Source organism: Triturus cristatus, chromosome 12, assembly GCF_964204655.1.
Source record: "Triturus cristatus chromosome 12, aTriCri1.1, whole genome shotgun sequence".
In the NCBI taxonomy this organism is placed as follows: domain Eukaryota; kingdom Metazoa; phylum Chordata; class Amphibia; order Caudata; family Salamandridae; genus Triturus; species Triturus cristatus.
The window spans coordinates 845552517-845572679 of NC_140595.1; positions in this window are offsets into that span (position 1 = coordinate 845552517).

Consider the following 20163-nt stretch of genomic DNA (forward strand, 5'->3'; position numbering starts at 1 on the left):
TGGTTATAAAATGGTCTTTGCATGCCTTTTTTAGGTTCTTATGATAGTTAGTAAGGGCCAGTTTGAATTTTAATTTATCTGTCTCCAACTGGAATTTACGCCAAGATTTATCTAAGTATTTGCACCTGGATTTTTCACTGCGTAAAACATCAGTGTACCATTCTTCACTCTTTTTTCTCCTAGTGTTGCCGAGCTGGTTTGACATGAGCGCCAGTGTATGTATCATCTCACTCAAGAATGTATTCAAAATCTCAAGTTTTGTGAAGCTATCCATGAACTCGTTAAAAACAGGGGCAGCGTATATTTTTTCGAAAGATTTCGATGTAACATTGTGCCAACGTCTTTGAGGGCCTATCGCAGAACATCCCATCAATAAGGGTCTGCACTTGCTCTGGATTGCAAATGGAGTCATGAAATGATCTGACCATATTAGTGGATAAGCAGGATCAGCAACAATATGAGGGGATGTGGAGAGTTTGATATCTAGTGTATGGCCGGCTGAGTGGACTGGCCTCTCTGGATTATTTCCTTTATTAACTGCAGCAGTTCACCAGTATGTCTTCCTGAACTGGCCACTTACCAGTAGAGTTACACCTGATAGTCTTTTTAATGGCATGGGGATTATTTTATTGCCTTTGCAAAAATTGTGAAACTCACTTAAAGCGGGAATTTTTTCCTCATTAGTACAGACCTTAAACAGTAAAAACAAGAAGAAGAAAGCACTTTGCAGTGTTCTGGAACTGCAAACTTAATGATCACTGGGTGCGAATTAAAGGAAGCAGACAAAAAGTAAGAACAAATAAACTTTATAAAGACAATTTTTTATAACATTGTATATCATGTTTCACCCTTTCCAAATCTTAAAAGGAGGTGAGCAAATGACAGGTGTTTCTTTGGAAAGGGTGTCAACCCTACTTATCAGGGGTTTACTATGCTGCCTAGGCATCCACTGGACGGTAGGCAGGGGCCCTATCGGAAGCTGCCTCTCACTGTCTCAGGACAGTTCTGAGTCACCACAAATCATGCATCAGTCCAGTTCACACAGCTTACTGGCCTCAGGTTTGAGGCAGAGGAGTCAGACTGCTGACAGAACCGTCCAGTCACTGTGCGCTCAGTGACCCTGACAGGACCAGACAAGGGTGCCTCGGCCCCCCTCGCAAACTCACAAGTGGGCAGATTATGTTTGCTAGGCCAGGTGGGGGGGGGCCGGAGAAGTGCCCTCCCTCCAACACGTGGAGAGCTGGGTATACGAAATGTGCGTCCATCAGGCAGGTTTATGCCTCCTACCAGAAGGCGGCGATTGCTAGCGCCTCAGCATGGGAGGCCAGAGTCACAGTATTTAGGACATTTTACAATAAACATCCTCGTTGTCATGTCCAATGCCAGTAAGTGTGAGCCATAAAATACTGAGCGGCAAGCAGCTGATCACGCTCTAAACAATAAAAAGCACATTTGTAGGTTAACACTTGGCTGGCACTGTCTCACTGAGACTCTTGTCATAAAGTCAGCACATTATTTTGTGTAATAAAAAGCCACACTCTGTCTGCAGACACGAGGCTGGCGCTAGCTTAGTATAACAAGCATTGGCATAGCCAATAGGTCTCGCCTTTGGGACCTTATAAGTGTTTAGCCATGCAACAGTTGCATAACTAAATACTTATAAGGTCCCAAAAGCGAGACCTATTGGCTAATGAAAGCGAAAGTGAAAGTGATCGCGATCAAACATCAAAGCGGCCGCGAAACCGAAAGTAATGGCGGTAAAGCGCGCGCGCCCACGTGCATGCACTGTGGCTCTAGGCTGGCCTGGTAGCACTTTTTGGAGCCCTCTCAATAAGTCTCGCCAGACCAGCGCATGCGCTGGGTCAGGCGAGACCTAAAAAATACAGGAGCACACCCGTTAACCCAGTCGAGACCTGGGTAGAGTATGTAAACAAAAACAATGTCTCAACCAGTGAAATTCATACCACTGGCTTCAGACAAGAGTGGTACATTTTGAATGAAGATAAGGTTTTGTTTGACTTTCAAATTTATGCTCACTCCGACCACCGCTCCTTTAATCATGCATGGCAGGCTCCGAATACATTGTGCAGCTCGTGCACCTCCTGCACCGCCCGGAGAGGTCGACTGTGTTGACAGTCTGTGTGAGACTGTTAGTAGCTAGTGCATCCCTGCAGTCTGTGCATGTCAAGGTAAATGTGCTGGTCAAGTGTGTGTTGCTGCGGGTGCGGATCGTATGTCGTGCAGACCCTTTGGAATTTAAAGCATTACACCGCCAGCGTGCCAGCATGATTATATGCCCCTCACTCTAGGCACACTTACTTTTTCAGCGACGGCCAGGGGGCACAGCCACACGGCTGCCTGGCTCACTTCTCTCTGTGCCTGATGATGACTCATTTGAGCTGAGCTGCAAACCTGCACAATGCGCCAACATACATGTCAACGCAAAGTCAATACGCACCTCCCCTTCACATCGCAGAGGGGCACACAACACCTTCAGCAGAGCACAGAATACAACACATCAGTGATGCCGGAGAGGACCACCACACCGTCGACACCGACGCCCTACAACAGCACATGGATATCCCACGCAACCCACCACCAGGACCCAGACAGCCAAGCTACTCAGAGGAGAACACCGAGCCTGCAACAGGCCACACAGCAGGAAGCACCTGCAAGCACAGCTGCCCCACGACACTTCACCCACCCACACATCGCACCCCAATGCCATGTGCCTGCACGCCAAAAGGAGGTGGCCCAACAGGTGTGGGTGGGGGCCGAACCCATGGATTGTGAACCAGGACACATACGTAGGTGTCTGTCACCCTTCAGGGTCCACCAACACCCCACTAAGGAGACCCACACTGCCATAGAGACACATGCAGATGCACATTCACAGTACAGAACCACGGGCATGGGTGCTCAAATATCAGTCACACACCCATGTTGGCTCTGCGTACGATGGCCCTGGACACTCCCGCTATGAATTGAGTGGGTGACAACAAAACTACATGTCCAAGCTCCAACCCGCTGCCTGCGGTGACCCGTCTGCATCCAATGTACACAGCACAATGTAATGGCGTAGGGCCCAGGGCCCTCATGCATACAACAAGATCACAGGGACACACGCAGATATTATGTTGAACTGGCTACGGGCACGTGTGCCCGGCCCCTTTATTGGCAGGGCCACATGTACAGTGAAGCCTGTGCTGGATGTGTGTGGGGTGAGTATAGGCGAGCCCGCAGGGAGTGCTTGGTGCTGGCAACAACTTGAACAGTGGACACCAGTGCAATGGAAACAGAAAACACCTGCATAACAGAGTCAACTGCAGAGCAACATGGAGGGAGCCGGAGCAAGTACAGCGGTCACCCAATATTCAGTCAGGAGGTTCCGTGAGTTGCAGTGCACTGAGGTAGGGGCACTAGAGATGTGCGCGCTCATGTGAAGGAATTGCTAGGATTGTGTCCCTTCTTGTTAGTCCTGATGCAGAGTGGGGTGTGTTACACCTGCATCAACTTCCTCATTAACATCCCAGGTCTCCCACTCTGCCTGAGGTGACCGTTGCATCCCCCATCCACAGCGCAATTCCCAGTAATAGATCAGGGTGTGTAGCTGGACTTCCACCTCCAGTCTGCATTCCTGCCTTGGGGTTGTTGCCTCCTGCCTTCCCATTGTCTGTGCCTTCTCCCGTCCGCACACTTGACACATCTTCCTCAGCATAGTCCCATGTCTTCCCCACTGCATGAGGCACCATTGTTGCGTGCGCTATCCACAGCATAGTACTCAATCAGAACAGGTCCATGAGTTGTGGTGCACTGAGTTAGTGGCCCTGGGTGCAGTGCGGCCGGCACAGGCACACCACCACGGGACGGTGACTTACGGTGCAGTGTGATGGCGACACGAGCTGAGCGTGACCTCGTCGATGTCCAAGGTGAATGACTTGGAGTGTTTCAGGGGATAGTGGAAGGTGTTCTTCCAGGGCCTGATGCAGAGGGCAGAACCAAGCAGACACAGGCAACATGTAGGAGATGAATGCTACGGAAACATACTTGACAGCAAATCAGTATCGGCTACATAATGATGATGACAACACCCAGGCCATAGTCTCACACGCCACCAAAGTTCAAACAGGGAATGTACATGGATCATGGGGCACAGAGTCAGTGGCACCAGTGCTGAAAGGAGATGCAGTCTGCGATGATGCGTGTACAATGGAATAGAATGTGCCATAAATAAATTATGTCTCAGTTCCACATGTGTGACCTACTTGTCCGCAGTGCAGTCCGGAGCCATTGCTCAGCAGGGGCCCACAGCCATGTGTTGTTGGCTCGTGATGCACAGAGTTAGTGACCCCAGGGCAGTTGTCGGTAGTGTTCGATCACCTCCGTAACGATGATCCTATTCCCTCCGGACTGCAACGCATCATCCTCTCACGCCTCACCTTGCGTGCGATGAAATGTATTCTGCCTTTGAATAATCGATGTCCAGTTCCATTTCTGTGACCTACTCATGCGCAGCGCAGGCCGAGGGCAGTTGTCTGCGTATGCCCACAGACACGTGTGGTTGTAATGCTATGCACAGACTTGTTGGCACCACATCGAAGTGAGTTTAGTGACTTGTCCTATGCCTTAAATGGCGTTCACTGCCATGGTGTAATCAAGACTGAGTTCCAAATGTGTGACCTACTGGACTGCAGTGTAGGCCGGAGGCAGCGGTCAGCACGGGCCATTCACTGAGTGTTGCCGGCATAGGTTGGATGGCCCCACCGGCCTGCGTAGTTCAGGTTCAGTGGCACCAAGTGTTCTCTCGATTTGGGAAAAATGGGGGTGGTGATGGACAGAGTTTCTGAATGATGCAGAATACTCTTACCAAGTCAAGAGATCATGGTTTTAATCCATCACCGTTTTTTAGCTCACTGCACCATCCCAGCTCAGAACCTGGCTACATGCAAATTAGTCTGTACCTGTCCCAGTGCATGATGGGAACAGGACAAACCAAACTACCAAGCCAATTCTTATACTGGGAAGGAAACAAGCTTCCGGGGACCGGTTTCTGGCATCACAGCCTTCGTCGGCCCAGCTTGCCTGAATCCTGATGGTGCAATGAGCAAGGGACTCACGTCTGAGCATACCCTCCCACACTGAGTGTGGATAAAATCGATTTGGGAAAAATGGGGGTGGTGATGGACAGAGTTTCTGAATGATGCAGAATACTCTTACCAAGTCAAGAGATCATGGTTTTAATCCATCACCGTTTTTTAGCTCACTGCACCATCCCAGCTCAGAACCTGGCTACATGCAAATTAGTCTGTACCTGTCCCAGTGCATGATGGGAACAGGACAAACCAAACTACCAAGCCAATTCTTATACTGGGAAGGAAACAAGCTTCCGGGGACCGGTTTCTGGCATCACAGCCTTCGTCGGCCCAGCTTGCCTGAATCCTGATGGTGCAATGAGCAAGGGACTCACGTCTGAGCATACCCTCCCACACTGAGTGTGGATAAAATCGATTTGGGAAAAATGGGGGTGGTGATGGACAGAGTTTCTGAATGATGCAGAATACTCTTACCAAGTCAAGAGATCATGGTTTTAATCCATCACCGTTTTTTAGCTCACTGCACCATCCCAGCTCAGAACCTGGCTACATGCAAATTAGTCTGTACCTGTCCCAGTGCATGATGGGAACAGGACAAACCAAACTACCAAGCCAATTCTTATACTGGGAAGGAAACAAGCTTCCGGGGACCGGTTTCTGGCATCACAGCCTTCGTCGGCCCAGCTTGCCTGAATCCTGATGGTGCAATGAGCAAGGGACTCACGTCTGAGCATACCCTCCCACACTGAGTGTGGATAAAATCGATTTGGGAAAAATGGGGGTGGTGATGGACAGAGTTTCTGAATGATGCAGAATACTCTTACCAAGTCAAGAGATCATGGTTTTAATCCATCACCGTTTTTTAGCTCACTGCACCATCCCAGCTCAGAACCTGGCTACATGCAAATTAGTCTGTACCTGTCCCAGTGCATGATGGGAACAGGACAAACCAAACTACCAAGCCAATTCTTATACTGGGAAGGAAACAAGCTTCTCTCACCTCCGTGAATGTGACCGGGCTTTCGTCCGGACTGAGCTGCATCTTTCTCTTACTCCTCTCCGTGCGACCACTGGTGTGGACTCTGCCATTCGTAATTTGCGCCAAGATCCTGGATGTGGGACCTACTGGTCCGCAGGGTAGTCCTGGTCCCTCATCGACGTGTCACAGGCTGGCGTTGAACAGGGTTAGTGGTACCACTTGTTGCAGGCTGGCGTTGAACTGGGTTAGTGGCACCACGTGTCGCAGGCTGGCATTGAACAGGGTTAGTGGCACCACGTGTCAGAGGCTGGCATTGAACAGGGTTAGTAGCACCACGTGTCTCAGGCTGGTGTTGAACAGGGTTTGTGGCACCACGTGTCGCAGGCTGGCGTTGAACAGGGTTGGTGGCACCACGTGTCGCAAAATAGCCCATATGGAACTATGCCTCACTGATCGGGGGGGTCTGGTGCTGTGGCCGCTGGCCCGGAATTGGGGTCACTACTATTCATAAATCTGGACACAGTTTCGCACATGTGACCAACTGGGCCGAAGAGTAGTCCGGAGGCGGCAGTAGAGTACGTCAACGAGAAAGGACTAAAGCGGGCCTGTGTAATGGAGGCCGTGATGGACTGAGGAGGCTGCCATGGTCGCGGCCCTCGGGCTTGAAGCTTGCGTCGGCACGTGGTGGGCCCTCCTTGACACATGCCGGTGTCGGCAGGTGATCAGTGGCTGCGCAGGGGCGGGCCTGATGATTTCGTGGTCCAGCGTGCTCGGGTCCAGCAGGCACACAGCATCGCAGGCAACTCCGTTCATGAGGACGGCCTCGGCCTCGGCCTCTTGGCAGGATGAGAGGCGGCGCCCTGGCAGAGACGTTGTGCTTTCCGGAAGAGAACCACGCCCAGGGCTACGTGCTTTTTATTCACACTCCTACGCTGGTGTGGTGTATGCCCAGCCATCCCACTCCGGTCACGCTTGGGGGGGGGGGGGGCGTAACAGACAACACTTCTGCAAGGTCCCCCACTGGCTGGGGTGAAATGGTTGCATCCACTGTCCACTAGACTCCATACACCAGAGGTGTGTGTTGCCATGGATATGGGTGTGTTCTGCATACTGCGGTCTGTCCAGCACATCTCCGCCACTCTTGGCATTGTGTACTTTCCCAATCATGGTTCTCCTGCATCCTTCACACATACCTGGTTGTCAACTATCCCTACATTCGGATGTTGTGTGGCTGAGGTGCCATGCCGTTGATGGCTCATGTTCACGGCTTGGCCAGGTAACCATTGTGAGTTGTTCTGTTGTGCCTGGTGGGTGGTCATGTTGTTGTGCATGTTGGTAGTGAATTTGTGACATGTGCATTGCCAGAGTTGTGATTTGCATGGTTGTGGAGTTGAGGTGAGTAGGGTGTCCATTTGAAACTTGCCAAGGGGCTGTGCATTTCCATTGTTGCCATCCTGGGTAGGCTGGTTGATGATGGACTGTCGGAGGGTGAAGGAATCCTACACACTGTCTGTGTTTTTGGAGGCGACATTGTTGGGGGTTCCACGGTGTTCTGATGTTGCCTGCACATTGATGTGAGACGTGTGCTTCCTGTTGCGGTGATTGTGTGCTGTGTCGGCAGGGGGCACAGGTATGACGTGTGTTGTGGATTGCCTCTAACACGTGCATGCATCCTGCTATGGCGTATGGTCCTTGCTTGGTCTCCAGCGGATCCTGCGCATTGTGTTGGACGTATGGGGACTGGGGTAACAGGGTGATGGTGATGTTCAGGACAGGTGTGAGGGACTTGGATGTGGCTGGCAGTGAGACTCCTTTGACTCTGGCGGGTGTTGGTTGGGGGGTGCCAGGGGCCAACAGGTGCAGCCAAGCCAGCAGCTTGGTGTGGGGTGGGATGTTGGTTGTCCGCTATGTTGGTGCCGTCGGCCTGTTAGGCGATGATGGTCATGATGCGTGGGATGGTTGTCCCTTTCAGCCTGTGGTGGACGGTGACATTATCAGATGTTGGGTCTGTGAGGCTGGTGCATTTCCTGGCGGTCCGCTGTCTTTGTCTGCGCTGCCTCTGTGGTTGTCCGGAGGGAGGGGTCCTGGGGTGGTGTCGGTGGGTATTGAGGCCCTCTTGGGTGTCTGGGCCGCATGATGAGTAGCTCCTTAACATCTGTTGCCCCTCCGATGTGGCCCTTGGCTGGTCTCCCTTTTGTGGTGCTGGCTGCCGTCCGACTTAACACCAGGTCAGAGCAGGTGTAGATTTCCTGGTGCTAACCCGCCTTATCGCCTGTTTTGCGTTTTTATCGCCGGTCTGTCTGGTCATTGAGAATGTTGAGGTGTGGTGTGGTCGCAGCTTTTGGCACAGGAAAACACACTCTGCATCTCATTAGCGATAGTTGCGGGGGTCCTCTGTGGTGATGTTTTTAGCGGCTGCTATCGCGGGTAAACTGGGGCTGTGGGCTGTTACACCATGGGGAGGTAAATTTATCACGACTTTGGCTGCGATAAAGTGCTGTTATTCCACGATAGCTCCTTGTGAATATGGCCCTATATGTTATTTCTTTAGCCAGCCAGTCATATTACAAGAATATATAGAGTCGACTGGTGCACCAGAAGTGGTTAAAGAAAAATGGTTAGAGCCAGAGAGAGTATGTAAAACAATATCATGATTTAAAGCATAACAGCAATGCAATGCAAATAAAAAAATTGTGATAGGGTACTGGCGAAAGGGAGTGGGTACATTGGAAAGAACCAAAGTCTGTTTTCACAACCTTTAACAGTAGAGAAAATGTTTTGCAATTCAGTGCTACTAAGTGATGGTAAGGTATGGCATGTATCTTCCATTTCTGTGTGTCATTTCAAACCTCATATAACGAAGAAGAATGGTGGTATGAGACACAACTATTATTGGTGGCTAGAGGATGAAGATGATGTGTCCAACAACCTAGGTCATCAGAATCATCAAGCTCAGCAGGATGTTGGTGGTACTTCTCTACCAGACAATGAATGTCAAATTAGTCAGATATACTCCCACTAGATTGTTGAGATCCAGTCATCTAGAGTATCTGTGTACCCCTCGCATCAAACTGGCGCGGATGGGAGGGAAGGCGTTCTCTTACCTGGCACCTCGATACTGGAATCTCCTCCCACTACAACTACGTCAATGCACCAACCTATTAGTCTTCAGGAAACTGTTGGAAGCAGAGCTTTTCTAATCTCACTCTCTTGATGGTCAGCAGGCTGTCCTAGCGCAGAGATACCCCGTATGGGGTGATTCAGGTGCTATATAAGACCCACAAATAAATAAATGAATGTGCCACTACAAGAAAAAAGTGGGCACGGGTGGCTGTCCTGTAGTCAAACCAAGGAGGTTACAGGATTACATTTGTGAGCAGTACCAAAAGTTGACAGAATATTATAGTGGGATTTTTATGTTGTATAAACTGTATCAAACTGATTAATTGTGATTAGAATTTTTTACAGTATAATAATTAATTACATGGTTTTAATGTAAATCCGTTATTAAGTTGACATAGACTTGTGTTGTGGTCTTGTTATTCCTTGCACCAGGTAAATGTTAGTATAAGGACATGCGTTGTCAATAAAGGAGGGAGATGTGTTATGTTATGCATATTTAATTATGTACTTGATGGGACACAGTATTAGGTGCAAACACAATAAGATGATGGACGGGGCCCTGAACGTTTTCAGATACTCACCCCCAGTAACTATTAGATCTGGGTTAAATGCATCACCGTTATTTAACTCACTTTGCCACCCCAGTTCAACCCCCACCGTATCAGGTGTCATCACTTAAAGCGCTCCACAAGTTTGTTGCCTTCGGAATGATGGCTCGATGTGGTTTTGTGTGATAACCCATTTCTCTCCCAAAAAACCTTTAAAGATGGCCAACACAAATTGTGGACCATTGTCTGAAATTAAACATTTAAGTAAACCTTATTTCAAGAAGACTTTGTTTAATATTTGTATGATTCATTCTGTATCCGCATTTCTGACAATGTCAATCTCGGGCCATTTTGAAAAATGATCCATTACCACAATCATGTATTTGTATTCTGCAGCGTCATTCTCTATTCGACTCATAATATCAATTCCAATTTTCTCCCTAAGCATAATGGATCAGGGTATGGATAATAATGGTGGACAATACGTTTTTGTTTTTTTAAACATATTTTATTTAAAATTTTACAGTATCAACCCGGCACAGGTCCTGCCAAGATCCACTTGATAACAAAAGTATCCAAGGGACAACGGTATTGGAAATATCAATGGGTACTGTTCGTATGTAAAACATGAAAAAATAAACAAAGAACTGCGCGCAGACATCCCCACACCCGCTGCAAAGGCAAGCAAGATTCAAAATGCACATATGACCAAGATAGGGGAACAGCACGTCGTGCCTGTGGACCCACAAATTAATCAGCAGGCCATTCCTAAGGGGAGTGCGAGGGAAGAGGAGGAAGGTCAATGCCACAATAGGTAGCCCCCCGGGACCAGATCTTTCTATGCTGTAGGGGGCAAACCCTCGCTTGGAACACCGCTATCTCTGCACCCATACAATTATCTAACTCTTTCCGCCACTTCCCTATCGTCGGTGGCGAGAATCCCTTCCACAACTGGGCTATATCCCTCTTAGCAATCATCAGGGCTAGGAACAATAGGTGTTGCTTATACTGGTTACCTCCGTACTATGGAGCAAGAATACACGGTGATCAATGGGCAGGTCCCAGGCCAACACCTCCCTGAGGCAAGAAGATACCCTGCGCCAAAAGGGTTGCAGTGCTGAGCAGCTCCATACCATGTGGAGAAATGTCCCCTCCTCCCTTTCACAATGCAGGCATATAGGGGATCCCCAAACCAAAAATGGAGGTAGGCCGTAGGCAGTAAAGCTTAGCCCGTAATAAGAATTAACAACAAATTTGCTAGTACTGCAACTGTTTTAGAACCTCAAAACGACTTCTGAGGGCACATTTTGGGAGACAACAAAATGCGTATGAGACCTTTCTTTTTGTCGACTTTATCCATCAATTTAATTATATAAAAAATACTTTAGTGACCTTCCATAATACAGAAATCAAAAAGGTTACAACTCACATCAATGGGACATAATTTGGACAATATAATTCACACCATTCAATCGCACATTTCAAACATTCTTGACACCAAACTCTTCTTCACTCCAAACACACTGGTACCACAATCCATTCATCCATCTCAATCAATCGTCTGTAAAAACATAAACACTCAATATACTTTTCTGAGACCACAGAGAGTATCGTTAAACTGATTGCTCTCAATATTGTTTCTTTTTGACAAATTCAAAATTCTTGTGGTCACACCAAGAGGTCTACGCGTTTCGAAACCCCTTAGTTTTGAGGGTCTCTCATCAGGACCTCTGTCAAATGGAGAGAAGAATTCTTCTGGCATATAGGGGATGGCACTACTCCCATCTTCCAAAGCAGCACGCGGATGTAGTACACTCAGTGTACGTATTTGAACTGTATTAGACGGTATCTGGAGGCTACTGCTGCATCCGGAGGGCTAGCTATAGCCTCTGCCCAATCATCATCCGCCAGATCAGGAATGTCGTCTTGCCACACCGTCCTTGTTTTATGTAATGTAGTAGTGGAGTGTGTTGTCAGCGTCTGGTATATTTGTCTTATTTTATGCGCCCCAAGATCACCCATAAGAAGGCGGCCTTCAAGCGGATGGAACTCGGGGAGGTCATCTAGATGTACGAGTGCAGGGGCCAGATTTGTTGTAATTGAAGGTATCTAAAAAACTGGGTTTTGTGGAGCTGGAATTCCTCCTGCAACTGCTGAAAGGATTTAAGAACCGAGCCATGCACGATGTCACCTAATGTAGAGATACCTATCTGATCCCACTGGCGGAACTCCTTCAGTGCTGCCACCTGACGCAGATTATTGCCGTACCACAAGGGCGAAAACAAATGGAGGGCAAACCCAATATACCCTTGAGGGCTTGGGCAGATAAATTGAAAAGGTCAAAGTGCCAACAAGGGATTTTGTTTGAACAAACTAGTTAGTTGTATATTTCAACAAATTAATCGGTAGGTGTGTTTAAAAAAATTTGACACCAAAAAGATATCAATCAACTAATACAATCATCAAATATAAAAAGCACACACACGGAAATTCTTTTTTGTGAAATAAACACAAATCTTTTTATGTATAAATCAAGGAGTACAGGTGAACCATTGGTTTGAGCAATAAATCATGAAAAAAGGGTTACATCAAATCCACATTTCATCAAGAGACATCTATTCCAGTGCAATTTCACAGAGACTAATCTCATTCATGAGAAGATAATCAACTGTATATAGCAGATATTATGAAAATAGATGATGGAGTCGACGTTTCGGTCTTGGGTGGCGTTAATCCGTCAGACCATCTTCAGGACAGTTATTATTGCATATAAAAGACCCTTCATAAATCATAGAAAACTCACGATACTCGTTTTAAATCGTGGTATTGGCGTTTCTAGTTGATGCAGATTTTCTTCCAAATCTCTGACAGCAAAAGTATAAACAGGGGAGAGTCCTTCCTCGTATGATTTCAAGAATGTCTTGTAAAGAATCGGACGCACTAAGGTCTATCCAGGTCAGAAAAGCCTTTAAGACATTCTTGAAATCATACGAGGAAGGATTCTCCCCTGTTTATACTTTTGCTGTCAGAGATTTGGAAGAAAATCTGCATCAACTAGAAACGCCAATACCACGATTTAAAACGAGTATCGTGAGTTTTCTATGATTTATGAAGGGTCTTTTATATGCAATATTAACTGTCCTGAAGATGGTCTGACGGATTAACGCCACCCAAGACCGAAACGTCGACTCCATCATCTATTTTCATAATATCTGCTATATACAGTTGATTATCTTCTCATGAATGAGATTAGTCTCTGTGAAATTGCACTGGAATAGATGTCTCTTGATGAAATGTGGATTTGATGTAACCCTTTTTTCATGATTTATTGCTCAAACCAATGGTTCACCTGTACTCCTTGATTTATACATAAAAGGATTTGTGTTTATTTCACAAAAAAGAATTCCTGTGTGTGTGCTTTTTATATTTGATGATTGTATTAGTTGATTGATATCTTTTTGGTGTCAATTTGTTTTTTTTAAACACACCTACAGATTAATTTGTTGAAATGTACCACAAGGGCATCGCCTGTGTCAAGCGCATGTTCCAACCCATGTGTCGGATGGTGTATCGCCACAATCTGATCATTGTTTGGGTGGCTTGTGGTAAGAAATCAAGCTTCTGCGTGCTATAGAGTAGGCGCAGAAGGGGATCCCTCTCCATGGCTGCATGTTCTAATGCAAAGGTCGGGTCAGTAGGTGAATTGTACCACCAGTCATTTATGATTAAGAGGTGGGCCGCGACATAATAGGAGTAGATGTCGGAGGCCGCAGTGCCCCTGCAATTGGTGGATTGTGCACACGTCTGCAGTGCCACTTGAACTGCCCCACCCCCCCATAAGAACTTATTCTGAATGGCGTTAACTTGGGTAAACCACGCCCGAGGGATGTGTTATGGGAATTTCTGTAAGCGATATAGTATCCTGGGGAGTGAGATCATTTTGAAAATGGCAGACCGTTCATATAATGATAGAGGCAGGGAGGACCAGATGGAGGTCTCCTCACGGATATTAACAAGGAGCGAATTCATGTTGCGAGCCCAGGAAAGCCGCGGACAGGGGGAGATGAACACTCCCAGATATTGAAAGCCTTCAGTGGCATGCGTTAGTTGGGAAGCCCATGTAGTCCTGCCCTGGTGGCCACAAACCGGAACAACCCCGATTTCGTGGGGTTCGTAAGTAGCCCAGTATTCTGGCCGAAGACCCGAAGGATTTGCAGAATACGGGGGCCCGAGATCCAGGTGTCGGTCATGAAAAACAACACGTTGTCCGTGTTAAGCGCAACACAGTCCGGCTGCGACCCCGGCCAATCAAATCCCCTGAACACCGGGTCCCCGCGGACCCATACCGCCAGAGGTTCGACCGCAAGGGCGAAAAGAAGAGGGGACAGGAGGCAGCCCTGTCGTGTCCCTCTACTAATGGATTAGTAGGATGAGCGGTGTCCTGCTATACGCACAGAGGCCATGGGTTCAGTGTAAAGTAGACGCACATATGCTAAAGAAGCGGGCCCGAAGTTGACTGCTTCTAGGAGTTGGAATGAGTACTCCCAACTGAGGGAGTCGAATGCCTTATCGATATCCCCCAAGAGTAAGGCTGCTGGGTGACCCAGACCCGGGGGACGATACATTTTTAATGCCTTGTCAGAAATATTACACTTCATGCATTCTCTGGCCATTCTTTGAATGTCATTATCTGATCCTGGCCACCAATAATAATGTTTAGCTCTTTGTTTCATTTTTGAGATATCTAAGTGTCCTTCATGACATTCTTCCAGGATTCTTCTACGTAATCCACTTGATGGAAAAAACCTCTCACATCTGAGCAGTACACCATTCTCCTCACTTAATGCATTCTGTACTTTCCAAAACACACTCAAATCTTTGTTCATTTTTCTTTTCTCTGGCCATCCTTCATTAACAAACTTTAGAATTTGTTGCATACCATTATCCCTGTTCATTTGCTTCTGCCATTCATCTGTGTCAATACCTCTGTTCCTTCATCAAAAGCCCCTGCAACACATCCATCAATCACATATTCACAATTATTATCGTCTGGTAGTGGCATGTGGTTACAAAAATCCGCTATTCTATTATTCACACCAGGCATATACTATACTTCATAACTGAAAGATAGTAATTTGATGGACATGCGTGCTCAACATGGCGAAGCTCTTTGCAACCCAGTAGTAGTTAAAACTTTTGTCAAAGGCTGTCGAAAGTGGGTAAGACCCCATACACAAGCCAGAGTCTCTCTTTCAATGACAGCATATCTTTCTTCTGCTGGTGAAAGGACACGCAATGCACAATCCACAAACCATTAATTTTCATGTTCATCAATTTGAGAAAGTACAGGCCCCCAAACCTTTCTTGCTTGCATCAGTAATAATGCAAATTTTGTACTTAGGATCAAAACTTCTCAAATATGGAACCTTGCAAATATCTTTCTTTAGATCTGCCGAACTTCCTTTGACATTCTTCCGGCCAAACAAATTTGACTCTATTTTTAAGCAAATTCCTAGGAGCATATGTTTTTTAAGCAAAATTCCCTAGAAATTTTAAGTAAAATTACACTAAGCATAAGAATTCTTTGACATCTTCCTTGCTTGACGGCAATGGGGCATTACATATCGCATCAACTAGCAGCAGCTTAGGTTTGATTCCCTTACCACTGATGTTATGACCTAAATATGTCACCTCTTCTTTGGCTGATTTTCATTTTTCAAATTCAGCAGCAAGACCTTTTTGTTCTAAAATACTCAACACTTGTCTCAACTTATTGTCATGCTCCTGTGTAGTTTGAACCATAATAAGAATGTCATTGTGTTAGACCTGGCATCTTTGGCGTGTTTTTCCTGTCTTTTTTGACTGTGTGCTGCATTTTATTGTTGCTGGTTTTAGAATTATGGATACTTTACCACTGCTGATCAGTGCTAAAGTGAAAGTGCTCTCTGTGTAAATTGTCATTGCTTATCCATGATTGGCATATTTGATTTACTGGTAGGACTCTAGTAATGTGCACTGTGTGTGCCCAGGGCCGGTTATTCAAAAGGTACTAGTGGGCCTTACCACGTGGCCCAATGGGCTTTGTTGTCTTCCCTATGTTAGCATGAGCACGTTGCTGCCTATCCGCGGCTTTGCGCACTTTACTACACAACTTTAATTTACTTGTGCCACACTGAAACTTTCACATAGAACCTGCAGTTGTTTGCACGCTTTGCTTGTTCCTGGGATTTAGTCTGAACATTGTGAACAAGGTTGAACAAAAATGCCTCTTGTTGTTCTGTTCTGGTCAGGCGATAGCACCTAGACAAGAAATGCAGCTGTTGTTTGGGAACACGTACTTTGGTCATATGAGGGTACAAGGATAGGTAACACACACTTGGAGAGGGAGCTTTCCAGGGGGAAGAGCATGACAGAAACTGTGATGTAGATCGACCGTCTATAGACTGAGGTATGGGGTCTGCTGATAACACCCAGAGATCTTCCAATATATAATCATTTTGCATTTATATAATGGGAGGGAGGTTAGGCTGATTTGTCGTTTATCATGACAGCTCCTTTGATGATTTATAGATTCCTTGCTATGCTGACCGTATTTGTGTTTGGCATTATTAAATATAAACCCGATTTTTGGGCCCCATTATTGCTAAATGTTTTTAATAACTTAGTCAACGCCCATTGTCAAAGTCGAGGACCAATAGCATAATCGTCCCAATTTTTAAAAAGGGTGATCGCTCATAACCTAGTTGTTATAGACCGATCTCTTTAATAGACAACACCCTTATACAATAAAATTTTAGGCAGAGTTTTATACAATACAATTTTTACTTGGGCTGAGGACAATCACATTTTAGAACAATGTCAGCTAGGCTTTAGGAGCAAAGTTGGCACTAACAAGCAGTGTTTGAATCTTAATTTGATCATTGGAAAGTATACCATAGCACAGCACTCGCCACTTTATTTAGCTTTTATGGACCTGACCTCCGCCTTCGACTTTGTCACTAGGTCTCGCCTATGACCCATCCTCTTAGCCTATGGCTTGGATGAGGCCCTTGTTCACTTTTTGGCCTACCTGCACAGGGACCTGAAGGCGCAGGTAAGGATCAGTGGCAGGGTAGAGGTGTCTAACGATATCAGTGTTGGTAGAGGGGTTAGACAAGGGTGTGTCCTGGCCCCTCTTCTTTTTATTATCTATATAAACAATTTGCACAAATCTCTCTCTTTCACGCACACAAGCTCTCTCTCTCCCTCTCTCACACACGCATGCACACACACATGCACGCTATCTCTCTCTGCCTCTCCCCCTCTCACTCACACACACACAGGCACGCACACATGCACGCTCTCTCTCTCTTTCTCACACATGCACGCTCTATTGCACACACACACACGCATACTCACACATGCAGGCTCTCTGCTCTTTCTCTCTCCCCCTCTCTCACACACTTGCACGCGCACATGCACACTCTCTCTCTCTCTCACACGCACACATGCACATTCTCTCACTCACACACACACGCACAAACACATGCACTCTCTCTTTCTCTCACACACACCCACGCACGGACACATGCACGCTCTCGCTCTCTCACACGCATGCACGCACACATGCATGCTCTCTCTCCTTCTCTCACACACACACATACACACAGCCACACACACGAGCACGCTCTTTCTCTCTCTCTCCCTCTCTCTTGCGCACACACACAGGCACTCACGCACACATGCATTCTCTCTCTTTCTTTGGTGTGTAGTGCTGAAGCACCATTGATTCCTGCTACGCACGGTAAGTCATTCATTGGTGCTTTTATTATGATACAAGGACCCCTTGCTCCCTGCCAGGCCTCCAGCACTGGTGGTGTGGTGGGAGTAGTGTGTGGTGTGCAGTGCCGAAGCACTATTGACTCCTGCTGTTTACAGTAAGACCTTCACTGGTGCTTTTAGCTTGACTGTGGTATGATACAAGTACCCCTTTGCTCCCTTTCAGGCCTCCAGCTCTGGCGGCGTGGTGGTGGCGGCGTGCAGTGCCGAAGCACTTTTGACTTCTGCTATGCACGGTAAGGCATTCGCGAGCGTGGCAGTGCCTAATCTGAAACCCTTCACTGCTGTCTCTTGGAGACCGAAACACTGCTGTGAATAGTCGCGATATGTTTGTAAGGAAGTCCTGCAGGTTCGCTCTGCTTGGCATGCCAGTTTAGGGTGTAGCACTACTGTAGTACTGTACTGTAGTTTTTTCCCCGTGTGCTTCTACCCGTTCCACGTTGCTCTCTTTATCCCGTGTGCTTCTGTTCTCACGTGCTCCACGTTGCTCTCTCTCGCCCTGCTTGTCCAGCCGCCCTCCGTGTTGCTTCTGACCCCATCCTCTGTAATCTTTCCCGCACCAGTACTCTCCGTGTTGCTTCGGAGCCCTGCTTTCGATATTTCCCTCCACCCGCCTTAAAAAAATAAAAAAAAGCTTTGGCACTGCTTTGTTTTTCTTTATTTACCAGTACAACTTGGATCAGTAAATAAAAAATAAAAGAAAACTTCACACACACGCTGTAGGTGCGTTCATGTGTTGTGCTTTTACCTACAAAATGACACAGCTGCTGCGACTGCATAATAGCATCTTTTTTTTTTTAAATGGGAGGTTCCTCTTTATCCATGCTGCACAACATCGCTAAACAAGCATTGGCATAGCCAATAGGTCTCGCCTTTGGGACATTACGTGTTTAGTTATCCAGCACAATATCCTTGGTGCAACAACATCAACTGTTGCATGGCTAAACACTTATAAGTTACAAGGTTTAGCCATGCAACAGCTGATGTTGTTGCACCAAGGATATTGTGCTGCAAAACTAAATACTTATAAGGTCCCAAAAGCGAGACCTATTGGCTATGCCAATGCTTGCTTATAACTGCTTGTGGTGTCTATTTTGTAGCGTCTTTCCTGCGTTATTGTGTATGTTCCTAAATGCTTCACACACTGCCTCTGAGCTAGACCTGACTGCTCGTGCTACGTTACCACAGGGGTGAGCAGGGGTTATCAAAGGGTGTAGCTCCCTTACTCTGACTTAGGACGAAGGGTCGCTATTCGACATCGGCGCCAGCCACTGTCGACTAGAGACCCCCATTTCTAACACACCGTCACTTTTCCCTATCTGGGGATGGTCTTTGCTGCGAACGGCACCTGGTCTGAACATATGGTGTATTGTAAGAACACGTTTTCAAAGGCCTTTAATTCAATCCTCAGTCTCCTTCGCTTAAACAGATCAGGGGCAATTCCAGCGATTTTAAAGATTTTTAAGTCACAGTGCATAGCAATAGCCACTTATGGCACAGAGGTTATTGACATTGCTAAAAGCTCCAGCGTCCAATTAGAGGAAAATAGATTCTGCAGAAAGGTTTTGGGCGCACCAATCTCCACCCCCAATACATATGTCATAGTGAACTTAAATTAGGATACATTGAAGATTTTATAAGGGCATGCCCTGCACTGTTATGCTAGCCATAATGAAAACCCCTGCAGCATCCCTTACAAGGGAGATAATAGGTGACTGTATCAGCTGCGAGAAAGGGAAGATATTCCATGGCTTGCTGGGGTTCTTAAGAGTTTGGAAAGTGTCAACCTTGATGGATTGTTTTTTAACCCAAACACAGCTGAGACCGTTGATAAAAAAGTTCTTAGGTCAGCACTGTATGCACTTTATAGCGTGGAAAGATTAGAGAGGGAATCAAATAAACAAACCGTTGCTAAATTCATACCCATTGAGCAAACCGAACACTGTTTTCCTATCTACATCACTTTAGCGATGTCACATTGGGAGAGAGGACTTCTCTTTCGCCTAAGAGCTGGGACCATAAGACATTTGCTCTGCTTTCCCCTTGGGTATACGGCAAAACTTGATTCCCTGCCATGCCCATGTGATGGACATAGTGGACAAACTCTGTGTCACTTTTTATTTTTCTGCAAATACCACACGCAATATGCAGAATGGCTGCTAATCCCATTTTTCAAAAAATTGTCACCTATTAAATTAACTGATACTCTCAACTGTATATTACAATTGGAAAATGATGAATTGATCCTGCGAGTTGGTACTTTCCTGTGAATAGCCGTAGGGGCCGCATATCTATGCTTGATCTGTGAAGTACACTTGTATTTTGTTTCTAACAACGTGTATTTTGATTATGTCCTTGTAATTATTTTATTATATTACTAATCTGTTTACTGCCTGCTACACTATGGATTTGATATGTTATCTAATTATTTATTGTGATTTTAATGCTTGCATATGTCTCACTTTTATGGATACGTTGTTATCTGAATAAAGTCTGTTTGGATTGGATTGGTTAGACATTTTTCAACTGGTTGTGCCATATATACTGCATACTAGAGCACGTTAGATAAAAGAAACATTTTAAACTTTTTTGGGTCTCTGTC